The sequence below is a fragment of the Megascapheus bottae genome, chromosome 6 (genome assembly GCF_031878675.1).
Source record: "Megascapheus bottae isolate mThoBot1 chromosome 6, mThoBot2.hap1, whole genome shotgun sequence".
NCBI classification, from domain to species: Eukaryota; Metazoa; Chordata; class Mammalia; order Rodentia; family Geomyidae; genus Megascapheus; species Megascapheus bottae.
Genome location: NC_143514.1, coordinates 26,162,253 through 26,174,848, shown reverse-complemented (window position 1 = coordinate 26,174,848; position 12,596 = coordinate 26,162,253). Strand labels below are relative to the sequence as shown.

The 12,596-nt window shown below is 35.2% G+C and overlaps 1 protein-coding gene across 8 annotated transcripts in view; it reads right to left on the bottom strand.

Annotated features, from left to right (window-relative positions):
* The window catches only part of Ttll7 (tubulin tyrosine ligase like 7), a 122,442-nt gene that overhangs the window by 102,238 nt on the left and 7,608 nt on the right, over positions 1 to 12,596 (bottom strand). For 7 of the 8 annotated variants that reach the window (XR_016535925.1, XR_016535926.1, XR_016535927.1 and 4 more), the window contains exon 2: positions 1,821 to 1,920. The exons of the other annotated variant lie outside the window; for it this stretch is intronic. The gene's annotated coding sequence lies outside the window, so the exon portion shown is untranslated. The remainder of the gene's footprint in view (positions 1 to 1,820; positions 1,921 to 12,596) is intronic. 8 annotated transcript variants of the gene reach the window in all.

Below are 12,596 nucleotides of genomic sequence, written 5' to 3'. Positions count from 1 at the left end.
TCTACCTTTAAAAATCAGCTTTAAAATATAAGTGCACATGGCACAAGCATATGGTTCTCATGTCCAATTGCAAAGAGTGTTTGTTCTGGGTTGTGCAAGGCTGATCCTTGCTGTAGGAGTAGCCCGAGTCTTTTCTTAAATCTGTAGCTTGTATAAGTTCCACTCAGGTCCTGTGACAGTTTGCAGATAGTTTGTCCTCTATAATATTCTGTAATAAGAGCTTTGTCCTCATGCAAATGGTTTTAAAAGAATGCAGTTAACTTTTCATAAAGAGATGGAATAAATTTAAAAAGGAATATAGTAAGGAAAGAAATCAACTGGAAGACAATTAGAGAGAAATTATTATGTTTTTCTAACAAAAGTCCATTTCCTTAGCTAATTATCTTCTGTTAAATTTATTTTATTACTACTATTAAGTAAATCACATTACCTCTGGGAATATTACCCCAAAATATATCTGTGATACCATTTTCAATCACAAGCGACTTTTGGTCACCCAGTGTCAGAGAGCTAATTTGGTGACAATAACCCATAACAATGCTGATGATATGTCATTCTTCAGTCTTTGGATACTTGTTACAAATTCTAGAGTTTAATCATAGTAGGTTATTCCTAGCTTAGGTTTCATCATATTCGAAAGACTGAAAACAAATGGCCCTTCAATTCATAGCCTACTTGACTAAGGCATTCAGAAATTGTTCCTCACTCTCTACTAACAGTTCCTCCTAAAACTGTCCTAATGTTATTGAGTGGATTTGATCTTGTACCTATAAAGGCTCACAGTGAAGGATTAGACATTTCCCTTACTTTCCTCAACAGCAAAGCTTTTTGAGCCAAAATATCTTTAAGACCTCAAAAAGCTAATTTCCTTTCTTAGTACCAGACACTTTCATATTAACTTCCTAATTTCAACTTGGCTGTCAATTAGTAATACTAGATAATTAGTTCTTGGTTGGTAAGGAAGCAGGATGTGAGTATCATGTGTATCAACTAATTTATGTGTAAGAATACAGGTATTCTACAAATGTTTTCATTGTTGAATAAGTAGAAATAGAAAACACAAGGGAACACATGAACATGCATTCTGCCTGAGCAAAGTTGACAAGTCAAGTTATGCATCATTTTCCTGAACATGGAAAAACATCTGCTTTGTTACCTGAATGTGTAGCAAGCATAAGAAACATTCACTGTTGCTAAAAACTAGGAAGCATCGTATCTGACTTTATTACCTGGTGTATTGTATATATATTTGTTTATTTGAAATAGGAAAGGGAAGGGGAGAAAGAAGATGATTGAGAGGGGGTTGGAGGAGGGGAATGGGGAAAAAACATACGAAGGGTTATCAGTGTGTGAGAAGTAATGCACCTACTACCTGACGAATGTAACTGCAATCCCTCTATATATTACCCCAACAATTAAAAAAATAAAATGATATATATTGTTTACATTTTGGAAAAAAAGAGTTGGAAAAGATGTACTAAGTTATATAACAAAACAAAACATCTCTGTATATCACATATATTAACAATAAAAAAATCATATGTTAAAAACATTAGGAAGCATCTAAAGACTTACAAATATATGCAATGCATTATTTTAACACAATGCAAACTAATGACTTATGCATTTGAAATCAGTACATATGTTTTTGAAAGTAGCTATCATAAAATAATATGAAATAATAACTAAGTTAAGACCAAAATAAAAGCCAAAAATAATAACAAAAATTCAATCAGACCACTAAATATACCTACTTAATATAGAAAATATAGATCTTACTAATGAACACATACAAAAATATCCTTTCATTGTGACATTACCTTAACAGATTCCAGGACCAAGGGGAAAGTAATATGGCAGAAGCATCTGTAGGTTAGTGCTCAGAGACTCTTACAGTTCCACAGGGTCACAGAAAATAACCTGATAATGACAGCAGCAGCATGAGACATATGGCAGACGTACACACTGGTAACACATGGCTGTCTTTGCAAGAGTCAACTAAGACTTAGAGATTTCCCTTAAAACCCAAAACTCAACTTACTTTGCATTAAAAACACTTATCAAACTTCCTACTCTACACATCTTTGATAATATTAGGATTGTTACACATGTGTGAAGATTTTATTTGTGTATTTTTAACTTGATGCTTTACCTGATTTCTAAGTCATGGTTTAAGATTTAAATTTTAATCTCATTTTTTTTTATTTTACCAACTTCTACCTGTGAACTGCTTAAGAAAAACCAAGTAGAAACCTTGGGCTCTCCTAGCAGAGATTTGCAATAGAGCAAAACCTTGATACAAAAGGCCATATAGCAGGACGCTAAATGAAAGGATCTCTAGGATATAGAAACATAAGCCATATAATGAATGATTGTTGTTCTTAAGGTACTATGTTATCTCTCGTCTCTTGCTGTCCCTTGGTTATCTCATATTGTTACAGTATCTCACTTTGTTACCTGATATATCGGAGATATTTGTATTTGGTTATTTGAAATTGGATAGGGAAGGGGGGAAAACAAGATGGGGGTGGGAGTGGGGGGAGGGAAATGGGGACCAAGACATGTGAAAGGGTATCAATGTATGGGAATTAATGCACCATCTATCTGGCAAATATCATGTAACCCTTCTATTAATTACAATAAAAAATATATGAAAAAAAAAGAGTAGGGCAGTAGCCTTGAGCTGAAGAGCTCAGGGACAGCACCCAGGTCGAGTTCAAGCTCCATGACCCACAAAAAAAAAAATAGCAAAGAAGAAAATTTGATATATAAAGAATTACTCACACAGATGTTAGAAAGCTTAATGCTATCTGAAGAGATTGCGTGGGTCCACCTGCCTGGATACCACAAAGGCTGCTCTATAGAAGCCAGGAGAAATAATCTGGCTGAGGAAACTGCCAAAGAGGCAGCTTTCCAAATGGAAGTTCTATTCTTCACCTTATACCCCTTCTCCAACTCTCATTTGTGGATTCTACTTTCATCTACTCAAGAAGAAGAAGAATTAACTGAGTCAGGTGTAACCAAAATGGGGAGGGGTGGCTCTTGCTAGACAAAATGACAAAGGTCCACAAGCCTATAACGAGGGAATTAGAAAACCAGTTACATCAGGATGGCCATTGAGGCCTTCAAGCTATGTGGACACTATTCTCAGAGTCTGTGAAGGCATGGGAATATATACTCTGGCCAAACAAATGATGGAAGGCTGTCTAATCTGTAAGAAGGTAACAGGAACAAGCCTTAGGAAAGTAGTTTTCTGAAAGAAAGATCCTGAATCCAGGTGGACTATACTGAGAGCCCACCCCTAGGTGGGCTGCCTAAGTATTTTTTGGTCCTGGAGAATCACTAAGCCAGTTGGGTCGTAGCCATTCCATTATCTGGTAACATGGTTAATATTAACATTTGGTAATATTATATGGTAATACGATAATATTAATATGGTAATATGGTCAAAATACCATTAGAAACTACAATCCCTAGATCTGCACTCACTGAGAACATAGACTCTGATAATGGGAGCCATTTCATGACAATTGTTTTTTTTTTTTTTAAAAAAAAAAAAGGTCTCAAAAGGGAATATTGTACCCACTGACGTCCTCCTTTAGGAAAAGGAGAAAAAAATGAACCAGACCCAGAGTGTCATGTAATCCAGTTAGTTAATATGGAAAATAAACTGCAAATGTCCAAATGTTTACAACGATGTGGTTAAGAGTTAGAACTGCTTATTGTAAGGCCTTGAGGATCTCCCCTTATGAAATACTTTATGGGTGACTCTAGCTAGTCTGAGTCTCTGACTTAAATGGCTCACTAGCTATGTGCATGCAATCATATAAAATAATGGTTATTGAAATGAACTCCAAGAAATAGAATCAAGAGGATTTTTATTATACTCCTTGCTGTGATTAGTTTTTTCTTTTCTTTTCTTTTCCTTCAGTTTATTCCCTTTGTCACTGTTTTGGTTTTTTAATTTCTGTACTCTTTGTTTTGAATATAAGTTTATCTGATTTGGGGATGGAAAGGGAAGTACAGAAATGGTGGGAAAAAGGGCATACCAATTCAGCAGTGACACTTACCAGACATTATGTTGGGAATGAACTACACAATTTGGGGGAGGAAAGTGTTAGGAGTGGAAAATGAGGGAAGAATGACACTGTTCAAAAAGATATGTGCTCGGTACCTGACGTAGTAACTACACCTCCTCTGTACATCGCCTTTACAAGAAAATTTAAATTTAAGAAGACGAATGATCATTTTCTTAGGAATTATATACTTGGTCTTTCTTCCATTTGAATCTTCTTAGGCAGCAGGTACTATTAGCCTAGATTGTACCCATCAAATTCCCTCTGTGTCCTCACTGGCCTGCTGACAGTGTCCTGCACAAGGGCTGGAATGGAGAAGAGCTGGAACCAGCTGGAAAGGGAAGGTCCTGTCAGGTGCCTCTCACCACTGAGACTGCTGTTTGCACCACTGAGAAAGGTTGGACCCATGACATATGAGTCAAGAGGACCTCAGCAGAAACCATTTTGTCTAAATTTCAGATTCTTATGAAAGGTTAAGTTCCTTTTCCATGTAAAACTACCAATGTTAACCTCTTCCCTGGTTTCAGATTAGCCAATCAGAATGTGAACCTCAACTGTGGGCCAATAAGAGTAAAGGGAAGCAGATGTCGCTGGCCTTAGGAATGAAAGCAGGTTAGATTTCTTGTCCTGTGTGCTTTCTTGCCTTATGTGTGGTGGTGTGCTTTGCTGCAGAAGTAAAATTGCCATGAGAAATTATTGTAACATTTGTTCAGCATATCTACCTTTCTAGCAATTCCTACCAAAGTTGGAAAAATATCAATTCTTTCCTCTTTGTGTTTTTTAAAAAAAGCATCATATGTAATGGAAAGAGACCAACTTATATTTTCTACATTGTTCAAGTTTACAAGGTTGTTAGATTTATTATTTATTTTCCAAGTAACTTCTAGATACATCTTTACTAAATTCGCCACCATGTAACACACGTTATCATTTTTCTGGTCTCTATAATAAATTTAATAATTTCATAGTCAAAAAAAAAGAATTCATTGAAGTAACTGCATTGCTATATTAACTCCTGAGGAGAAAAGTAACTCATTTTATCTAAGCCAAAGGTTAATTAGGTAAATAACTCTTGATTATTTTACACATGAAATGTTGGTATTAAAAACTATTATTAATATAATTATCACATGATGAAAATTAATTGATAATAGTATATTAATAACTTATAAATGAATAAGGAAAGAATGGTATCTTTCTTCTTTCTGAATAATCACAAATGTCTACTACTGTTACTTTAACAGCTGTGTTATACATACCTATTCCAGTAATACATTTTTCTGTCAAAGATCACACCAAATGACAAGAAAGAAAGCTACAAATTCAGCTTTGCTAGATTAGCCAAAGCTGTGTAGACTAGCCTATTCTCTTGCCCATTTTAAAATGGACCTTACAAACATGCATTTTATGCCTTTGGTGCTTTGAATTTAATGGACATTTATTGAAAATTACAAAATAGATTACAGTAAATATGTTATGGTTTATGTTTTATGAATTAAAACAAAATACCATTGTCTCTTAATCACATTGTCTTAGTTCCAAATCTTTAAAGTCTATATTCATATCCATAAAGCCATTTGATCATGTCTTTCTTATCAAATCTGTTGCAATATAAAACTTTTGATGATACAAAAATATATTATGTATGTATATATATATGCCTTTCATACCTAAAGTCTTTGACCAGCAAGAAGTCTTATGTCACAGTGATTTGAATAATTCAAGCATTCAATAGGTATAACTGATTATATGCAGTAAGCACCAATTGGTATGGGACTGATATATAATTTTCATTAGAACTAAAACTTATTATTAGGAGAAAACTGAATATAAAAATTATAACATGATAAAAAATGAGGGTTAAATGAGAGAATTCCAGTGAGTGCACACACTGCTCTGTAATAATCTATTTTAAGAATTCATGGGAAAAACATTCTGTCAGTTTTCTAAAACATTAACCTCAAGATTTCTAGTTACAAACTTACCATGCACTCTTCAAATATTATGGTGGGAAAAGATTACATAGTACTTTTTTGTTTCAAATTTGTAGCCCAAATCAAACATTCCCTTACTTTATATGGCTTTACTCAATATGTCAGGCATATAATAGACTGACTGCAGAGTAAAAATAACAAAAGCCATATAATGAATGATTGTTGTCCTTAATGTACTATGTTGTCTCTCATCTCCTTTGCTATCCCTTGGTTATCTCATATTGGTATAATATCTCACTTTGTTATCTGATATATTGAATTTATTTGTATTTGGATATTTGAAATTTGATAGGGAAGGGGGGAAAACCAAGACGGGTGGGGGGTGTGGGGGGGGAGGGAAATGGGTACCAAGACATGTGAAAGGGTATCAATGTATGTGAATTAATGCACCTTCTATCTGGCAAATATCATGTAACCCTTTTACTAAATACAATAAAAAAAAATTTTTTTAAATAATGATGTTTTGCCCATTATGGAATTTGAAACCTCTACTAAATAGACTATTAGAGTCAATAAGAGAGATTAAATTACTAATGTGTCCATGAGACTGTATGAATCCCTTAGCACTTCCTTTTAGTGCCTCAAGTCCATTTAGCTGGCTCTTCACAGACATGAAAACAGAAAGGCAGCACTGAGCCTAAGGAACAGATCCTTCACCAGAACTCTATCCAAAATGCAAATGGGGATGTGGGGCTGTGGCTCAGGGGTAGGGTGGTAGCCTTGAGCTGAAGAGCTCAGGACAGCGCCCAGGCCTAGAGTTCAAGCCCCTATGACCCACAAAGCAAAAACAAAAACAAAAACAAATCAACAAAACAAAACGCAAATGAGAAAGGTAACTTATAATCATTTTAAGAAAAAAAGAAACCAGTTACCCTTTAGAGTAATATCCTGAATATTCCACATATTAAAAAAAAGAAAGTTTCTTTGTTCAAAATCAAAATAGTCATCTAAGCCACAATGAAATACTTCATCCCCCCAGTAAGAATGTCGTAATTATGACAAGCATTGGAAAGCATGTGGGAAGTAGAAGGTAGAGGAGGAAGAGGTGGAGGTGGAAGAGGGGGAGGTGGGGAAGAAAGAGGGAGGGAAGGGGGAAGAGGAAATAGTGGAAGCAGAGGAAGAAGAAGAAGAAAATGACCCTACTCCCTATTGGTGGGAATGTAAATACTATAGCTATAGTGATTGTGGAAATAAGGTTCCTCAAAAGAAAATGTAAAAAAAGGAGAACTACAATAATTCCATGACTGGATATATATCCAAAGAAAAAGTAATCAGTCTGTTGAAGAGACAAGTGCATTCTCAGATTCATAAGAGCATAATTCAAAATGGCCAAGAAATAGAAACAACATGTATCCATCGACTGACAAAGAAAATGTGGTACATTTATATAACATAATCATATCCAGCTATTAAAAAAAGAAGGCAATCCTTTCATATGTGAATGTGGTTACATACCATGATATAAAATAAAATAAGCCAAACAAAAAGTCAACTGCCACCTGATTCCATTCACATGGGGTGTAAGAGCTGATGGCTTGGAACTGAGAGTATAATGGTTCACATCAGAGAGTCTGGAGAATACTTGGGGTGGAGCAGCAAGCAGCTCTGGATTATGACTGCACAAAAATGTCTCTCAGAGTAATAATTATGTTTTACATGTTTCAAAATGCTGGAAAAAATGTCTTTGAAAATTTTAATACAAAGAAATGGTAAGTGCATGAAGAAGTATATCTAACTAGAATTAAAATATATGTGTATATATATTTAAGGTATATCTAAAGAATATATATATACATATGTATATTTACGTAAAGCTTACAAGATTCCCCAATAATATGTACAATTCTTGAATCATCTAGAAATTGGAAATTCAAATTAAATGTGATATATAATGTTTGTAATATGAATATGTCTATAATCTATAAATTAATCTATTTTACATCAAGGTAAAATCTGGCTTATGGCTTTTTGGTTGTTAATTGGAGATAAGCATTCCACAGACTTTCCTGGCTTAGAACTTTGATCCTCAGATTTCAGCCCATAAATAGGATTATAGGTATGAACCACTAGTGCCAGGCTCACTAACTGATTTTTAGCAAATTACATTAATTGATTATGTTACACTATTTTATTTCAAAGCTTTACTATAAAAGAGAAAAACATTTGGCATTGGAAGGAAAAAAATAAATGAGCATACTGGCAGACCATTTACTTAAAACCTTGAAACTCTAATATAGCAGTGATCAATATGGAAATTTCTTATGAAATACCTAGGCTGTGATATTAGTTGCTGCTAACTTTCAAGTTGGAGTTAAAGGGGTTAGAATATAAACTGGATTCTTATTTCACTCATTACTTCAGCACATGGAAAGTACCTGGTGGATTCCATGTCTTAGGACCATGATCCAGGTTTATTTGGACAAGGATGGGGCCAGTCTTTCTCTCAGGGGGACTCTTCCAGAGGCAGCCAGAAGACACTGCTCCAGCATCAAAAGCCGCCAGACACAGTGTGAATCTTAGTTCTTTATGGGTAGCCTTGTTTGGCTTTTAATGACATGTGGAAGATATATGGAGTTTCCAGTTTGCTGAAGGCAAATCTCAGGGAATTACCAATGAAAGAAAACAACTTGTAGCAATGGCTCAAAAGATTTCTAAAAAATCAAAAAACTCATTAAGTTCTTCTAATAGCTGACTTTAAAAGACCATAAGGGAATCAAACTAACATGGAATGTGTGTGGAAAGTAGTTCACTCCTCTCTTCAAACTGAAAAGGAAATGTGTGTAAAGTCTGGGGCTTAAGTCAATTTTTAATGAGTGGGAATTTATTTAACGCCAACATTTTTGCTAGAAAGTTGATCAACAGCTAAAAACAACTCTCGAGGAAAGGATATTTAGACTTAAGAAAACGAATGCACATCTCTGTGAAGATGGAGGTGGCCCTGCCTGATTTATTTATGAACAATATCAGTAGCCAAGATGAGTGTTTGGGACACTCTCCTGAGTGAGTCTCATTCTGGGTCTGGGTACCAACCAGTGCTGGGGCTTCCAATCAGGGCCTTGGCACTGTCCTTTAGCTTTCTCAATAATAGCACTCTTCCACTTGTGCCAGAGCACCACTTTTTGCATGTGCAAAGCACCATGGCTTTTTCCATGTATGTAGAACTAAGGAATCAAACTCAGGGCTTTGTGCTTGCTAGGCAATCACTCTACCATTAGGCCATACTCCTGGGCCCAAAGGTGATTTTTTTTAAGAGGATTTTGAAACCTATCAAGAGTCACTTCCTTAGCCCACTTCAGTGCAGAGGTGCTGTAGCCTTCAATTTTATTACTTATGTTTAGTAAATTCCTCCCATTACCTAACACAGCAAACTCTTAAATCATGTGATTCTTCCCATGTACTTCCCTTTAAAAATCTCAGCTCCAAAATGTACATATGTAAAGGATCCCCTAAAAGAAAGGTTATGGACACAGTATCAACTACTTCTGGCATAGGACAGGTCACCTGGACCACATCATACTGTTGCCATAATCACTCTAACAAAACTAACTCATGAAGGAAATCCGTTCTCATGCATCACTTTCTTATAATACTACATCACAATACTCTAATGATAGGAAAGAAAACGATCAGATGTTAAGAGATTAAATTGTGGGCTGGGAGTTTGGCCTAGTGGTTAAAGTGCTTGCCTAGCATGCATGAAGACCCGGGTTCGATTCCTCGGTACCACATACATAGAAAAAAGCCGGAAGTGGTGCTGAGGCTCAAGTGGTAGAGCTCTAGCCTTGAGAAAGTCCAAAGACAGTGCTCAGACCCTGAGCTCAAGCACAGGACTGGCAAAAAAAAAAAAAAAAAGAGATTAAATTGTTTCTCCCAAAGACATATAGGCCACACTTCAAATCTACTGGAAGGAATCACATAAAACAGCTCCATGTTGAATGCTGTAGTAGATGACATTATAATCAACACAGTTACTAAAGGAAATGACCAGAAATTGCTCTCTCAATTCAACATAATACCTTTTCTCCATTAAGCAATTATTTTGTCTTTATTATGGATCATGCTTTCAATCCATCATTCAACTTTTGTCTGGCTACCTTATCAGGGAGTTAAAGAACTAAGGATTTGCATTCATGTCTAGTACCAAAAAACAAAGAGAATTTCAGAGCATGCACTTTGTCAACTAATCTCTGCTCTAGGTCATATTATCTTTTTTTCACTAATTTGTTTCATCTCATCTCACATGCCTATAGTCTTTTAAACTACTTCTTTACCAAGTTAAATGTTCCGTATATCTAATGCAGTACTGGGGAAAAGTTTACAAGTCATTTATAATAGTTAATATTAGAAATAAAAAGTGATGAATGGTATCCCATTGTATACAACTACTTATAGATAACAAAAAACAGAATTAAAAAATAATTTAAAAAAATAAGCTGGGCTCAGTGTCTTACACCTGTAATCCTAGCTACTCAAGAGGCTGAGATTTGAGGAACACCATTCAAAGTCAGCCTGGACACGAAAGTCTGTGAGATTCTTATCTCCAATTAACTCCTAAAAAACTGATAATGGTACTGTGGCTCAAGGGGTAGGGTAATAGTCTTGAGCTGAAGAGCTCAAGGACAGTGCCCAGGCCCAGAGTCCGAGCCCCATGACTAACAAAAATAAGTAAGTGAAAATGTAACTCAAATACTTTATTCAATTTTTGAGTCATCTCTTGATAAAACATAAATGATTTCATCTTATGTGTCAGCCACTGCACCACTACTGCTTTTCTATTTATTGCAACTTATATTGCATGATAATTAAATTTTATGTAAGCTACATTGTATCGAGGTGTTAATGAAGTTTACTGTACTTGCTAAAGTTAGAATGGGGATCACAAGGAGAGATTTCATTTTATGAAGATTATATTTTGGAGCTGGACTAGTCTATATACTGCTTTTGTTCTCAAAGAGAGAGCATATATCAATGAGTCAATGAAGAGGAAAACACATCTTCTGTGAAAATGGAACTATCAGACAAAGAGCAACAAGCACACAAAGTTTAGTAGGGACCAATGCACTTCACTTAGCAATATGCCTATATGTCTGGTTTTACTCTGTTACTTGCTCTGGCTTTCTCCGACTCAGAAGCTGTCAAACTTTTTGGTTGAGGAACCCTTTGTATCTTTCTGAGTTATACCTTCAATGGTTACTATCTCAGAAATGACATTTCAACAACTTACAACATTTTTAAATCACGTCCAAAACCATACCATATTAACAAATCATTTTATTAAAAAGCCATAATTTACAAATGACAAAAATGAAAGAATAATATATTCTCAAAACTATTTAGTATCTTGGTGGATTCTCATATATTCTTGCACACTCAACTTGTTTTGTTTAAAATGCATTAGAAGATTTAACCCCATGAAGCTGTGCAATTGGAAAAAATGGGGAAGAATTTAAATGTGATTTAGTCATGTATATCTGAATTTGATATTACACAGAACTGTAGAGCTAAATGAAAGTAAAGATACAGCTGATCAAAATTTCTAAAGTAAAGTCAACACCATGGTGAGAGAAGAATTTACAACATTAATGTTTACATTAGCAAAAAAGAAATGATCACAAATCAATAGTTAGAGTTTCTAACTAAAAGAAGCATGAAAGAAGAGACAAACCTAAAACCAGCAAATGGAGGGCCTAGAGTTCAAACCCCAGTACAGTCAATGAACTTGAAAACAATTGGGAAAATAAATGTAACAAAAATCTTTAATTTTCAAAAAATGTTAAATTAATAAATATCTAGGCTGACAATATTTTTTTGCGGCTTGAGCTCAGAGCCTGAGCACTCTCCTTGGACTTTCTCAAGGCTAGAGCTCTACTACTTGAGCCTCAGCACCACTTCTGGCTTTTTTCTATTTATGTAGTACTGAGGAATCAAACCCGGGTCTTTGTACATGCTAGGCAAGCACTCTACCACTAGGCCAAACTCCCGGCCCCTAGACAGACAATCTTTAAAAGGTAAGACATAGTAATGAATATCAAGAACAAAACAAAATTCAGGGACAAAAACACGAGAACGGGTATCAATGTGTGAGAAGTAATGCACCTACTACATGGTGAATATAACTGTAACCCCTCTATGCATTATCTGACAATAAAAAAATAAAAGATAGAAAAGAACTAGTTTCAAGACCCTACATGAATTCCAAAATCCTCAGTGCTCTAATTCTTTGCATAAAATGGCATCATAATTTCTTATGTCCCACACATATGCTTGCACATTCCTAAAACTTTATCTAAATGAAAAGTATCTAATATATAGTATAAATGCTATATAAATAGTGATATACAGTTTAATTCAGGGAATAATTTTTTTTTGGTTGGTAGTAGGGCTTGAACTCTAAGTATGGGTGCTGTCCCTGAGCTCTTCAGCTCAAGGCTAATACTCTACCATTTGAGCCACAGCACCACTTCCCCAGGGAATAATTTCTAAAAAGAAGCTGTGGTTGGGTTGCAATGACAGATGCAGGCCACAT